Source organism: Schistocerca nitens, chromosome 4 (assembly GCF_023898315.1).
Source record: "Schistocerca nitens isolate TAMUIC-IGC-003100 chromosome 4, iqSchNite1.1, whole genome shotgun sequence".
Classification (NCBI taxonomy): Eukaryota; Metazoa; Arthropoda; class Insecta; order Orthoptera; family Acrididae; genus Schistocerca; species Schistocerca nitens.
Genome location: NC_064617.1, coordinates 58,227,506 through 58,243,460, shown reverse-complemented (window position 1 = coordinate 58,243,460; position 15,955 = coordinate 58,227,506). Strand labels below are relative to the sequence as shown.

At 43.6% G+C, this 15,955-nt stretch overlaps 1 protein-coding gene across 3 annotated transcripts in view; it reads right to left on the bottom strand.

Annotated features, from left to right (window-relative positions):
- Nucleotides 1-15,955, bottom strand: part of LOC126251337 (PHD finger protein 21A-like) — a 116,701-nt gene that overhangs the window by 75,395 nt on the left and 25,351 nt on the right. The window lies entirely within an intron of this gene.

Below are 15,955 nucleotides of genomic sequence, written 5' to 3'. Positions count from 1 at the left end.
CAGCCCCTGCGTAGTCTCACAAGAAATGGCAATTAAGAGCCGAATAAAGCCTTTCTTGGCAATAGGGTGCGTCTTTATGAAACACGACATACAACTTTGCAGCCGCAAACTGGTAAAAAAGTCTGTTTTGTAGCTGTTTTCAGGCTTTCAAAATGACGAGGCCTAACATCCAAAAGGGTCTCATCCAAATCAACATTGTCCGTGGGAGTTTAAGTTCTTACGGCACGCAGAAATGTTGGGAACAGTTTACGACAGTCAATCGCCGCTAATGTGAATCTACATCTACATCAATACTACGCAAGCCACTTGACGGCGTGTGGCGGAGTTTACTTTGTAAATTAATAATGCTTTGAATTAATATAAATATACATTATTCGCGAAAAAGGGATAACAATTTTTATCTGAATTCTTTATTCGAATAATTTTGCCCACCTCTGGTGGTGGGAGATGTGCGCCGCACATGTGCTGCCAGTGTGCAAATGAGTGCGAGCGCGTGCCATCTGCGTGGCCGCGAACAAATGAGTTAACGCATCGGTCATTTTCGCCAACTCCCGCCAACGTAATTTTCTTTAGATATTTTGGCTAAATAAGCATATGCGGGAAACAGGAAGCATTTTCGGAACCGTTTGCGGCATGTTAATGTAGAAATTCCTCGGCTCTTGCAGTTCTCTGGCTCAGGTACTAGTCGCTGGAAGAGTAACGCACCCACTTCTGCAAGCGCGGCGGCAACGTAATTAGTAGAGCTTTACAGCGCTTTCACTGGACGTGTTAACAAACCCGCCACTGACAACGAGGCCGTCCTCTGCCGGCAAGAACGCGCTGTCCGCGAGCTCCGTTCAAAGACTCTCCCCACTCCCCACCCACCATACCCGCCACACGGCGCGCAGGTCGTCATTGATTGGCCCGGCCGGCCGGCGCGGGCCGTTCGCTGCTTTTAAACAAGCGACGCGCGCTCGGCCGCAGAGCGCGAGTGGCCGCGCACGCGCCGACGCAACCGCCGGACGGCGGGGCGGGTGTGCGCAGCGCGCGAGAACGGCGGTTCAAGGCACTCGTAAACAAAGAGCGCGTGCAACTTGAACGGCTGCCAGGTGCCCGGCGCTCAGCTGAACGGCGAATAGCCCGTATGGCAGATCTTACTCAGCATGAGGAATCCAGACTGGACCGAGGATAAGGTCGGGGCATCAGCACCACATAACGTTTAGCGAGAGGTCGCACGGCCCACCACGACCCAATTAGCTTACGTCAACCATCGTTAAACTTTGCGTGTTCGCGGTACAATGTTGCGATACAATATAAGCGAAACCTTTATGCACCTGAGCATGGGAAAAGTCTTCCGTCTGGTTAAAAAAGGAGGTCGGAATACAAGAAATATTTCGTTGCGGGCTGAAAGTCTCTGACTTTGACGAAGCTCTGAACGTGTGTCCTTGACGTATCAACAGACAGAATTGCTCAGCACAGAACAGGGGATCCTAAGCGGACGTAACTTCGGGAGCCTTCGAGCAAAACCTATTGAGGGGCAGGCACTGTATTATCGTGTCTGAAGTTAACATACAACGAATTCGCTTTCTGTAACTGTTCTCTAACACTGCTCAGTTGTGCATGTTACCTATCACGTCTAAGAGGAACTGAGTAACTGGAAAGATGTATTGCCTGAACATTAAGGTGCTGTGCCAACAGCGAATGTTCTATACAGGCCATTCTGAAGAAAGATGTCCTCCCTATTACACATGCCCTGCTTCAATTCTAGGGAAAGCTAACGAATGTGTCTACAGCTGCGGGAACTTTCGTGTACGGCCACGGCTAAGATGATTATTTTGTTAAGCTCGACGTGAAACAAATTTAAACTATGCCGTACCCTCACCAATTAAGACAATTTCTTTCTCAGAAATTCTTCCAGTATGCGTATCAAAAGCAACAATGCACGAGAAAGATGAATTACAGCTCTACTCACATCCAGCATCTCGGCTGAATTATAGTCGCTCGCCTAGTTCTTACAAATGACAATCCTTAATTATTCGCTTCAACAGCGAGAGGAGATATATGCAGGTGTGCGATGGGGACAGTCTTGGAGGAGAAACAGGTGAGGGGGGGGGGGGGAGAAAGAGAACGCCAAATAGCTCTCCAACAACTGCACACAGTATGAAAACAAACACTCCACAGCAAATACTTTACAGATACATAAGGAGCGGCAATTGCATAAGGTCAAGGGGATCGCACCAACACACACACACACACACACACACACACACACACACACACACACACAGAGAGAGAGAGAGAGAGAGAGAGAGAGAGAGAGAGAGTAGTGGGAGCCTTTCCGCCATACTCAGCGTTGCATAACTCGCTTAACCAGGCGTAAATCTTTTGACACGAGAGATACGCATATCTGACGTCCGCCGTGACGTATTCTGCAGCCTTCAATTAAGTTAATCTTCCGTTCCACTCTCGCAGTGACATCTGCTAGTATGCAGACTTCGCTTCACCTGGGAACAGAGAGCGTCATCTGGGCATTCAATCGGAAGGGCAACGGGGGAGGGGAAATCTTGCGAATGTCTGGTACTGCTTTCAGTCCTATACAGCTGCCCCTTGTAAACAATTCAAAGATTACTTTGGTTCTGCCGCTGCTAACGTGTTAACGGTAAAACCTATTCGGCCAATAAAATCAAATTTTAAAGGCAGCGAGGGATATTAGACACTCAAGTCTGTTTTTGATGACCGACTTTCTGACTTGCGTGTAAATCTGCCGCCGACAGCTTCGTGAGTGGGACAGTGACGTCAATGATCAGCTGACTGTGACGAATGTGGTGGAGTCTTTCTTAGAACCAGGCTTAGAACCTTCAGTGCGTCGCAGACCGCGCGTGAGCAGAGAAGGGCCGTCGTCTGCTACCGTCGGAAGTTAACCTATTCTCGCGGAGATCACTCTGACTATAGTAATGGATTTTTGTGTCGTCTTAATATTTATTTTGTTGTTTGCTTATTTTAGTGACACACTGGGCAGGTTGCAATAGGGCCAAGTATTTTCCTACTAATATTCTCCCACAAGAGGGACGAAGTATTCAGCACCAATGTGCTATTTACGTATTCCAATGAATGGAACTGTATGATTAAATGATGATGGCGTCCTCTTGGGTAAAATATTCCGGAGGTAAAATAGTCCCCCATTCGGATCTCCGGGCGGGGACTACTCAAGAGGATGTCGTTATCAGGAGAAAGAAAACTGGCGTTCTACGGATCGGAGCGTGGAATGTCAGATCCCTTAATCGGGCAGGTAGGTTAGAAAATTTAAGAAGGGAAATGGATAGGTTAAAGTTAGATATAGTGGGAATTAGTGAAGTTCGGTGGCAGGAGGAACAAGACTTTTTTGGTCAGGTGATCACACGGTTATAAATACAAAGTCAAATAGCGGTAATGCAGGAGTAGGTAATAATGAACAAAAAATAGGAATGCGGGTAAGCTACTACAAACTGCATAGTGAACGCATTACTGTGGCCAAGAAAGACACGAAGCCCACACCTACTACAGTAGTACAAGTTTATATGCAACTAGCTCTGCAGATGAAGAAATTGAAGAAATATATGATGAGATAGAAGAAATTATTCGATAGTGAAGGGAGACGAAAGGAAGAATCCTGGAGGTACTTGAAGGTATCAGATTATATAATGGTAAGACAGAGATTTGGAACCAGGTTTCAAATTTTAAGACATTTCCAGGGGCAGATGTGACTCTGACCACAATCTATTGGTTATGAACTGTAGATTAAAACTGAAGAAATTGCAAAAAGGTGGAAATTTAAGGATATGGGACCTGGATAAACTGACTAAACCAGAGGTTGTACAGAGTTTCATGGAGAGCGTAAGGGAACAATTGAAAAGAACCGGGGGAAAGAAATACAGTAGAAGAAGAATGGGTAGCTCTGAGGGATGAAGTAGTGAAGGCAGCAGACGATCAAGTAGGTAAAAAGACGAGGGCTAATAGAAATCCTTGGGTAACAGAAGAAATATTGAATTTAATTAATGAAAGGAGAAAATATAAAAATGCAGTAAATGAAGCAGGCAAAAAGGAATACAAACGTCTCAAAAATGAGATCGACAGAAAGTGCAAAATGGCTAAGCAGGGATGGCTAGAGGACAAATGTAAGGATGTAGAGGCTTATCTCACTGGGGGTAAGGTAGATACTGCCTACAGGAAAATTAAAGAGACCTTTGGAGAAAAGAAAGCCACTTGTATGAATGTCAAGAGCTCAGTTAGAAGCAAAGAAGGGAAAGCAGAAAGGTGGAAGGAGTATATTGAGGGTCTATACAAGGGCGATGTAGTTGAGGACAATATTATGGAAATGGAAGAGGATGCAGATGAAGATGAAATGGGAGATACGATACTGCGTGAAGAGTTTGACAGAGCACTGAATGACCTGAGTCGAAACAAGGCCCCCGGAGTAGACAACATTCCATTGTAACTACTGACTGCCTTGGGAGAGCCAGTCTTGACAAAACTCTACCATCTGGTGAGCAAGATGTATGGAACAGGCGAATTACCCTCAGACTTCAAGAAAAATATAATAATTCCAATCCCAAAGAAAGCAGGTGTTGACACGTGTGAAAATTACCGAACTATCAGTTTAATAAGTCACAGCTGCAAAATACTAACGCGAATTCTTTACAGACGAATGGAAAAACTAGTAGAAGCCGACTTCGGGGAAGATCAGTTTGGATTCCGTAGAAATATTGGAACACGTGAGGCAATACTGACCCTACGACTTATTTTAGAAGCTAGATTAAGAAAAGGCAAACCTACGTTTCTAGCATTTGTAGACTTAGAGAAAGCTTTTGACAATGTTGACTGGAATACTCTCTTTCAAATTCTGAAGGTGGCAGGGGTAAAATACAGGGAGCGAAAGGCTATTTACAATTTGTACAGAAACCAGATGGCAGTTATGGGTCGAGGGACATGAAAGGGAAGCAGTGGTTGGGAAGGGAGTGAGACAGGGTTGTAGTCTCTCCCCCATGTTATTCAATCTGTATATTGAGCAAGCAGTGAAGGAAACAAAAGAAAAATTCGGAGTAGGTATTGAATTCCATGGAGAAGAAATAAAAACTTTGAGGTTCGCCGATGACATTGTAATTATGTCAGAGACAGCAAAGGACTTGGAAGAGCAGTTTAACGGAATGGATAGTGTCTTGAAAGGAGGATATAAGATGAACATCAACAAAAGCAAAACGAGGATAATGGAATGTAGTCAAATTAAATCGGGTGATGCTGAGGGAATTAGATTAGGAAATGAGACACTTAAAGTAGTAAAGGAGTTTTGCTATTTGGGGAGCAAAATAACTGATGATGGTCGAAGTAGAGAGGATATAAAATGTGGACTGGCAATGGGAAAGAAAGCGTTTCTGAAGAGAAATTTGTTAACATGGAGTATAGATTTAAATGTCAGTAAGTCGTTTCTGAAAGTATTTGTATGGAGTGTAGCCATGTATGGAAGTGAAACATGGACGATAAATAGTTTGGACAAGAAGAGAATAGAAGCTTTCGAAATGTGGTGCTACAGAAGAATGCTGAAGATTAGATGGGTAGATCACATAACTAATGAGGAAGTATTGAATAGGATTGGGGAGGAGAGAAGTTTGTGGCACAACTTGACCAGAAGAAGGGATCTGTTGGTAGGACATGTTCTGAGGCATCAAGGGATCACCAATTTAGTATTGGAGGGCGGCGTGGAGGGTAAAAACCGTAGAGGGAGACCAAGAGATGAATACACTAAGCAGATTCAGAAGGATGTAGGTTGCAGCAGGTACTGGGAGATGATGAAGCTTGCACAGGATAGAGTAGCATGGAGAGCTAGTCTCAGGACTGAAGACCACAACAACAACAATAAATTGGCAAAGAAATGCCTACACTATAATTATGTAAGAACGGAAATAGATAAACACTTTTTAATGAAAGTTATTTAAGCAGTGAAAAAATCACATCTATTTAACTAGAAAAGTAATTTTCGACTTTATTTGGTCCTTGGCAAGCAAGATACACAGGATCAACTAAAGAAGTTCTGCTCACTGCTTTCTAAATATTGTCTGATGCGTTTGTAAGTACTTTATACACTTTCTCGAGGAAATAAATGTAGCCGTTTTCAAATGTTTGGACAAGACTTTTCCTATTCCCTTAATTCTCAGGATTGTGAAGATTCTACCATACTGCCTCATTTAAGAATACACACTATGTATTCCGCTTTGGTCTTTAATGAACTATTTTGTTTGTTCCCACATTCTGTTACTGTATTTCGATTTTTTCGTAAAGAGAATGGTCCCTCTTCACTTCCACCGTTCAGACGCAGCAGATTGTCCCCACCACACGCAATTCTGGCGACGACGTGGAAACGGAGAAGACTGCTGTGACAGGCGATACATGTACATAAAGAAAACGCTAGGAGCGCTGCAGTAGACTATTGACATGAGCAGTCGACTGAGAACGAAAGTCACTCGTAAAAGGTAGTTAAGGATCTATGGAACATTAGATCATTACGAGACGGAATTCAAGTTCATTTACGATACTGAGGGTGGGGAGGGGGGAGGGTAGGGATGCGGAGGGCGGGGAAGAGGAAGGGGTGCGGAGGAGGAACAGGAGGGGGAGGAGAGAAGAAATTGTCCGCGGTCTCTCTCTCTCTCTCTCTCTCTCTCTCTCTCTCTCTCTCTCTCTCTTCCACCACAGGTACCATCCCGGCATTTGCCCTCAATGATTTACGGGATCCATCGACGGCCTAAATTCGTATGCCCGGACGGGTTTTGAAGCCCGCTTTCCGAATGCAAATCTAGCGGCTTACCACTGAGTCGCGTCGCTCGGTGTGTACATTCATAATGTGTTCAAGTAGGCACAAAGGTCAACATCGGTTCACTACTGTTGTTACCGATCGAAGAGCTGTGCGCACCAAGTGGATCGATTATTAATGGAAATTGGTTGACTGATGGACGAAGCAAATAACCGCTGATAAATAATAGGGTTCGTACCAAACATGGGGAAGTGCTCACACAACATACGCACTGCGTATTCTTCAATACCGTTTTGATATGGAGACTTCAGAGTTTGTCGTGCCTAACGCAATTCGTACAGAGGTAATTTCACGCCAGTGTCGCACTACATACGAACGTTTGTAATATGTCATTAGTGTACTCTTAAGTAAGCAGGCAACGTCAGAAGAAGAGTTACGCCCTGTGATTTATTTACATTACGTACATAATCGTCGGCCATTTTGACATGCACTGCTGGCTAAGGCTTCCTCCAGACTCATTCATGAACTACGGTTTTATCTCTATGCCATCCACGTTGCTCCAGCATTTTTTGTTGATATCAATTAAGTCTTCCTTTACAGCGTCATCTCTACAACGTGCGTGTTTTGTATGTGTGTAGGGGGGGGGGGAGGGGGGTTAAAACTTTTACGCCGAATAGAGCGTGAAATAAAAATTGTTTTAAAGTCATACTCGCTACAAAATGAACGATAAACATTACGCCTAAAAAGATGTACGTCGGCCATTTTGACAAGCACTGCAAAATGGCAGACGAGTATTTCCAAATCTCAGAGAAATGACTATTTTCAACAACCAAGACCACAGCCAGAACACACAGGATAAAAAAAATTAATGAAAAACCACTATTTCCGGAAGTTATATTTTCATGTGTTGAACTGGTTTCCCACCTCATTTTCCGGTCTGCATCAGCCAACTGACGATTTTGGTCACCGTCCGGTGCCGGTAGCAATTTTCTCGTTAAGTGTTTACTGTTAGGATTGTAAGCTGACAAAGCCTTTGAAGTAAAACCGAGTACACCTAAAAATATAAAATTATTGTGCAATAAAAGGGAATCTTCTTCAAATCAGGCTCAAAACCATCTTCTTCTGTCAATCACGACGGCATAGTGTCCTCAAATAACTAACAAAGTATTTCTCAATTCTGCGATATGCCTATACGTAGTTCAGACTGTCAGCGGCCTGGAAATGGAACTCCGCAATACAATATCGCATGTCTACGACCTAGGATACAGCGAATGTAAAGACCAACGTAACAATTTTTATAACAAGTCGCAAAATGACACTGAAGAAGGAAACTGCGTCCACGTAGCTGCAAATATGGAAGACAGGCCTAAATTATTGGCCGCAACCTGTGTGCCTTAATACACAGTTCAGTATTTAATCTTACTCTTTCTTGATAATTCGAGACAAATAGGAACAAAATTCCTACACAGGTTTCAAATCAGTTTTGATAGTCTGTGCACAGTTGGCGTCGCTATAAAGCGACAAAAACGCAGCAGCTGAGACGTTTCGTCAAGAATGCGTCTGCGAACTGCCTCCTCGTTGGGTCGGCGTCCAGTGCGATAACGCGCAGCACGGCGCTCGATACGTCACCACTGCGTCATTGTTAACGACTGAGCAAAGATAACTTCGCACCGGGCAGGAGTTAACTCGAATAGCACTTACTCTCTGCTGCTGAGATTTATCTTCACTGTCGCTAGGAGCATCGGCTGCGGTGACACCTGTAGCAGCTGCTGCCATCTACAGCTCTGTCGAAGTTTCTGTATCTGCCTGCCTACTTCTGCGTAAACGCGCGGTTTCCGCACATCAACTCACATGTGAGTCTCCAGAAAGTTAATCTGACAGGCTTCCATTTTGCTGACGCGAAAACGTCTTTAAATCGATACCGTGTGTTGGAAGGCAACCGCGTCTAAATATGTGACATTTACTGTTAAGTACTAAGTTTATTCAAAAAGTTAGGACCGTTCGGTCATAATAAAATTTATTAATTTGAAAGGGATTTAACTGTTGGCGTTAGTTTCCAAACAATCTACTTCATATTACTACATAATCACTATTCACTTATAAGCGATTTTAATAATGTTCCACTAGTTTAAACCCTATCTGCTTCGAAGTTCGAAGTCAGTGGTGAATAGTGGTTTGGTTCCTATGAAATAGACGCCGCCGATCCCTCTAGCTTTCCCCATCCAGAGCTTGTACAACGTCACTTACGACTTAGTCGTCGATGGGATGTTAAATCGTACACTACCTTCCCTTTTTTGAGTGCCGTTTAAGGGCCGACACGAGGAAGAGCGCCTTTACAGACTCTGCTCTAGTAGCTTCGCCCATCTGAGTTACATCGCCACATTACCACAACTTTTCGTGTTGTTATGAAGTGGAGCGTGCTTATCATGAATTACGGAACTTCTGTGTCCGTCTATTATGCAAATAACTTTTTTCTTGCAAACGTCCAAACGTTTGTCGCCGCCCTTGTGCCATCTACAGTATTTTTACTCAGTTCTTGTAAGAAAGGAAATGTAGTCTAAGTACTACTTATTCTACCGATATTAGGTCCAAAAACGATTATAAGGTTTACCTTATTTTCTACGTTGTTGGGTTCTGCAGCACGCACTTTACATTAGTGTATGCCGGTGGCAAGTCACCTGTAACAACGGCGTTACAGCGAGTTTTGTTGGCGATTTAAGAAATCAACTCACGTGTAAACTTAATTTTGTTGGGCGAAAATATTTTGCAACCGCACCGCTCGTCCGTGAAGTTCCGAGACATACACTATGTGATCAAACGTATCCGGACATCCCCAAAAACATACGTTTTTCATATTAGGTGCATTGTGCTGCCACCTACTAACAGGTACTCCGTATCAGCGACCTGAGTAGTCATTAGACAGAGCAGAATGGGGCGCTCCGCGGAACTCACGGACTCCCAGAATGGTCAGGTAACTGGGTGTCACTTGTGTCATACGTCTGTACGTATCTCCCACCAACCTGTCCCTTCCAATGCTGAAGGTTTTGCGTAGACACATTTTCTCACATTTTAGTTTTGCTTATTCATTTCATACTTCACCCGCCCACTTAATTTTTAACGTTCATCAATAGCAACACATTTCTAAAGCTTCCAACTTCCTCCTGGTTTCCGATGGTCCACGTTTCACTTCCAAACAAGGCTGTGGTTCTGACGCACACGTTAAGTGTCCTCTTTCTCAGTTCTGTGTCAGTAGAGCCTTCCTATTTAAGGGAACTTTCACCGCCTTTGCCAGTCTATTTCTGATATTTCCCTTGCTTCTTACACAGGGTGTGTCAGACCATTTGGGTCAAACTGAAATAGGCGACACTGGGTTCATAACCGATTATATTGAGACAGGGAACCAATGGTTGGGAATGCATATTTATTGTACGCCACATAACAACGTAGCTCGTAGTAGTTGTTCAAAGAGATAACCGTCAGTCTCAGGGCATGCACTGCAATGGTGGATGCAGTTCTGTTGCACAATCGCAAAGATCAGGATGTCTACTGTACACTTGAACAGGCATCGGGTGATAAACAGCATACACCCCTTTCGATGTTGATGTTCGTGAGCACCTGAACAAAGCCTCGTTGCGCGCGCGCCTGTGTGTGTGTGTGTGTGTGTGTGTGTGTGTGTGTGTGTGTGTGTGTGTGTGTGTGTGTGTCCTGGAGAGATTTGGGGAAATCCCCAATCAGGTTGACCAGACGCGCGTTTGAACCGTCATCCTTCCTCCCGAGTGCTAACTACTGCACCCCCTCACTCTGTCAGTATTAGCACGTGCTGCTGTCAACACCCTGTAGTGGCCACGACGGAAATGCCAGATTTCACTAGCGATGGGTACGGAGGCTGTTACTGAGTTGTCCGTAACTGCGTCCTGATACGGCAGATAAGGCGCCAGCCGCCAGGCCGATGCAGGAGGTTGATCGTCGGCAGTGTGTTGTTGGTCTGCAGTCTATCTTAACCAACGACGCAAGCACATCGTAGGCTTTGTCTGTTCGTATGATTTTCCACTTTAGAGTTCTAGCAAGTATGCTGTGGAAAGCAACGGCCTTATTATTTGCCCATATTTAAATACTGCCACGGATTATTTACAGTGTTTAAAAAGTGTGATGGTGCATGTGATGCAGTACGACAGAGAACGGAGCCTGCGACCACTGGAGACATTGCCAAAGTTACCTCGAAGTGTTAATACCACATACATTCCATTTAATATACATAAAGCCACCTGATGGAGGTTTAAGCCTTAGAAACGCGTTGTGGAAATTAACAGTGACTGCTAACAGAAAACTTGTTCCTTCCATATTAATAAGTTATGGTACATATTAATAACAGTCATGGTACAGACCAACAAAAAACGTATTCACAGTGGAAAGTCTGCTCTCTAAGTTTTTTGACATTATTAGATATTTACAAAGACTACAGAGTAACATAAGGTGCAGAGGTTCTACTGACGTGTTAGCATTTACATAGCGATACATATTTTCTAAGGAAAATAAATATAGATGTATACATATGCTTGGACGACGCTTTCCCGATTGTTAAGAGTTCTCACCAGTTTGGAATTAAGAACGACCGTTATGACCTTTGGTGTGACCAGAATGAACTCTAATTTCTAGTAGAAGGAGACCAAGGCGTGAGTCCAGCAATCAAGTTCAAGTATACGTAGGTCGCAATATTTAGGCCGAAATGAAGAGGCCAGTGTAGAGTAGCTTGCAAATTGCATCAAACCAGTCTTCGGACCGACGGCGACAACGAATGCCAGTTACTAAATTCTGATACTATATTCGGCCATTTTGAATCACATAACTTCACTTCCACTGCTCGGTACTGGGATAATCGAACTAGCGTTTTATCGGCGTTCCGTGTGGACACCGTTCCATTCGACGGGTGATTCTCCATTCCCATCACGTACAGTGAAGCCACCTTTAACCAGCCAGTTATAAGAGAACCGACAGTTTAACGTTTATTCCAAACCAATGCACAACTTGGCATTTCCCGCATTTACAAAGCACTGTGAGAGGAGAAAGAAGCAATAAGATTCAGAAAAAAATCCTGTGAGTCCGCGATGAATGAATCTCAAACGTCTGGATTGACTCTGTGACACTTATCCACCGAGCCACACTGATATGATTTACGATTAAATAATCGTTCACAAAGCTTAATTTTGAGTGACGTCTAATTTTCTCGTAATTTGTATATTAATGAGCTATTCGCAGAACTATCATTGTGGAAGTAAGAAAGAAAGGAAGGAAGGGGCGGGAGGGAGGGAGGGAGTGTTTTCAGGATTAAAGGGAGCGGTACTGACCGATACACCGAACGTCTGCTTTTTTCCACACTCTCATCAATGGTAGCGTCATTTTCAAGTTACAGCATTAACCTCCGCAACTACCACCTTTTGAAAATATTGTAATCTAATCAGTTATATTTTCATTATTATTTGTTTTAATGAATTTTTCTATCAGATTCTATATATTTTTCAAAGTTTCAGTTTTACTTAACCCAAAAATTTAAGTCTCACTAGTAGTAGTAGTAGTAGTAGTAGTAGTAGGAGCAGTAGTAGCAGCCCAATGAATATCGCATTCAATATCTCCAGGTTCAGGGCTTTCCTTACGCATCAGTATATCTCTTATAAGTATGTTGAGAGTAAAAGCCAACATCAGTGAGCGAAATTTACTTTTTAAATTTTTTGTGGTTGTCATAATGCATAATAAACTTTTCAATAAAGTGCGTTGATATTGCTGATAGAGTGCTAAGAGATTTTCAGGATCTGGACCCTGCGTACACATCAGTATCTCTTTCAAAATTATACTGTTGGTAAAATTCAACACTTAAAGAATTTTTTTTCAGTTTCTTAAGGTGAACATAAAGTACCCCTCACCCCACCCCTTGGTAATGTATGTTACGGAAAACTGCTAGGATTGATTCCAATTTTCAGCACAGTTTCAACGCCAAATCGAACCAAAGAAGAGAGTTCGACAGTTAGGTGACCACGCGACAGCTACCATCGCCACTCAACAAGAAGTCCATAAACGAGAATTTTGTGGCTTTGAAACGACTGCGAGGTGGGCACCGCCTGGCATGGTGAAGGCGTCTAATGTGGTTATCTTCCCAGGACTAACGTCAAATGACTAATTAATGACAAACCACGTCACGCATTAGTACTAGTGGCAAGAAAATGATCCCATCCAGAATGAATCTATCATCCTGAGAGATTAAAACAGTGTGCCAAACCGGCGCTCCAGCCATAAACCTTGTCTTTCACGGGCAATGATCTTTCCGACTGGGCTATCCAGGAAGAGTGCCTCCTCAATTTTGAGGTGTTCGAGAACCAGATCGGCAGTCAGTTTTAATCGATCAGGAAGTATCATATGACCCCACGTGGCAACTATCGTAACAGGTTATATTCATGTAGTGGTAAAATGACTCCTCGTTATCTATCAGCACTCTACCTGATGTGTCATGCCCATAGCATCTACAAGTTCTGAACGAACACTTCTCGGAACACACAGCCATTGCTGAAACACCCCGTAGGGCGCCGGCAAACCTCGCTTAAAAGTGACCCACATCTTCATTACTTTCGCCTAGTCAGTAACACAATTAAGGCGATACAAAAAATGTCGATCCCTTCGGAGTATCTCAAGCCATCGAGGTGCCTGCCAAAGTTACCAGAATACACGCTGTTACGCGAATACATGAAAAACGCGGACAGCGCGTCGACAGTGCAACTGCTGTGGAGCTTGGCATTCCACCCGAGCTGACTCACTGCTCTCCGATCCCGCCCGTTCCAACACAGGGTGAGGCGGACCGGGGAACTTGCCAATTACTCACGCCCTTAGGCGGCAGTCAAAGCAGAAACATTTTTCCCCATGAATTGCAGAACACAGTCATAAATGCCCAATTTACGTGCATGTTATTGTTCAAATATGACAAACACACCGCTGCGCTCTGAAGCAAGCCTTTCAGACCTTTAGAAGGTCATCACGCTCCTCGCCACTGCAGTCACACGCAGCTCTGTCACAATAACCTCACTTCTAGATGTGGGCCCCCAACTCCCTTGTCCTGTTAGGATGCGCTGGAGTCTCGAACCTTCTTGGCTGAGCTCTGAAGTAGATTGGCCTGGAAGATCGGTGAAGCTGGCTTGCTTCACTTCACGCGTGTAGCTGGTGGATCTTTGAAAGCGCTATTCATACGATTCAGTCCTCTTAAAAATTTCCAGCTTCAAAGCCTTTCTTCTACGGGCTGCATTAACGGAGGAATTTTAACAAGAGTGCAAAATAAACTTAGCATCTCCTTTATACTTTAGTGTGGGCTATACCGACTTGTTACGATACTAACTGCGTGTCTGAATGTTGTGACGCTTCTGTCCGCTCTAGTCGATAAGATGCTCAGAAAATTTAACAGAAGCTCACAAGACCTTTCCTTGTCATGACCTCAACAAATACACTGCACGGCCCCAGACTGAGTTTATTTTCGTCTTACCAATCGTGATATGACAAGTTACTTCCATTTCACATCGCTTCTGAATGTCGTCCACACATGTTTAATTGTTGTGACAAGTTAATATGTATATAGTAATCCGATACTGCCAGTTCCTCTAATTTGTGTGACTTACCTCGCATTCCCGCAATCCGCGTTTAAATTTGTGCAACTTTTTAAAAAGAATCGTCTTATATTTAACACAGTTTATAAAAAGTCAATTTTTAACTCTTCCGTCTTTGAAAGATTTAACACTTCATTTGCTGCCAATTTATAATTACACATAGCCATCATGAAACAATGTTGTTGAGGTTACCAAGTCATCTTTAACAAACTAAGCTGAAACCGAAGGTAGCCGATTCGAACTTTACAAGACGAATCGGTTTCTTGAGAGACTGAGGACAGGTTTAGTTAGAACATTGCCTTGAAAAGGCGAAAAAATAAAGAGTCTACTCGCATTACTGGGAACTATTTGCACTGTGTGCGTCAGGGGGCACATCTTTTCTCCTACACCGAACTTCGTCCTTGTGCTGTGACAAGTTTCATTAAAATCAGTCATCACGGTGGCAGTTGACAGCTAGTTTACTACAGACTGTTCTTGCGGTCCGCCTTAGAAAAAAAAGGGGGGGGGGGCGGAGGAGGAACACCTGCACAACCTCTCACAGAACGACACACACCTTTCGAACAATGAGAGGTATGAACGTGGGTGTGCGTGCAACCAAATGCGACGTATTTTACACAGATTTTTTTGTCATCAGTCTACTGACTGGTTTGATGCGGCCCGCCACGAATTCCTTTCCTGTGCTAACCTCTTCATCTCAGAGTAGCACTTGCAACCTACGTCCTCAATTATTTGCTTGACGTATTCCAATCTATGTCTTCCTCTACAGTTTTTGCCCTCTACAGCTCCCTCTAGTACCATGGAAGTCATTCCCTCATGTCTTAGCAGATGTCCTATCATCCTGTTCCTTCTCCTTACCATTGTTTTCCACATATTCCTTTCCTCTCCGATTCTGCATAGAACCTCATTCCTTACCTTATCAGTCCACATAATTTTCAACATTCGTCTATAGCACCACATCTCAAATGCTTCGATTCTCTTCTGTTCCGGTTTTCCCACAGTCCATGTTTCACTACTATACAATGCTGTACTCCAGACTTACATCCTCAGAAATTTCTTCCTCAAATTAAGGCCGGTATTTGATATTAGTAGACTTCTCTTGGCCAGAAATGCCGTTTTTGCCATAGCGAGTCTGCTTTTGATGTCCTCCTTGCTCCGTCCGTCATTGGTTATTTTACTGCCTAGGTAGCAGAATTCCTTAACTTCATTGACTTCGTGACCATCAATCCTGATGTTAAGTTTCTCGCTGTTCTCATTTCTACTACTTCTCATTACCTTCGTATTTCTCCGATTTACTCTCAAACCATACTGTGTACTCATTAGACTGTTCATTCCGTTCAGCAGATCATTTAGTTCTTCTTCACTTTCACTCAGGATAGCAATGTCATCAGCGAATCGTATCATTGATATCCTTTCACCTTGTATTTTAATTCCACTCCTGAACCTTTCTTTTATTTCCATCATTGCTTCCTCGATGTACAGACTGAAGAGTAGGGGCGAAAGGCTACAGCCTTGTCTTACACCCTTCTTAATACGAGCACTTCGTTCTTGATCGTCT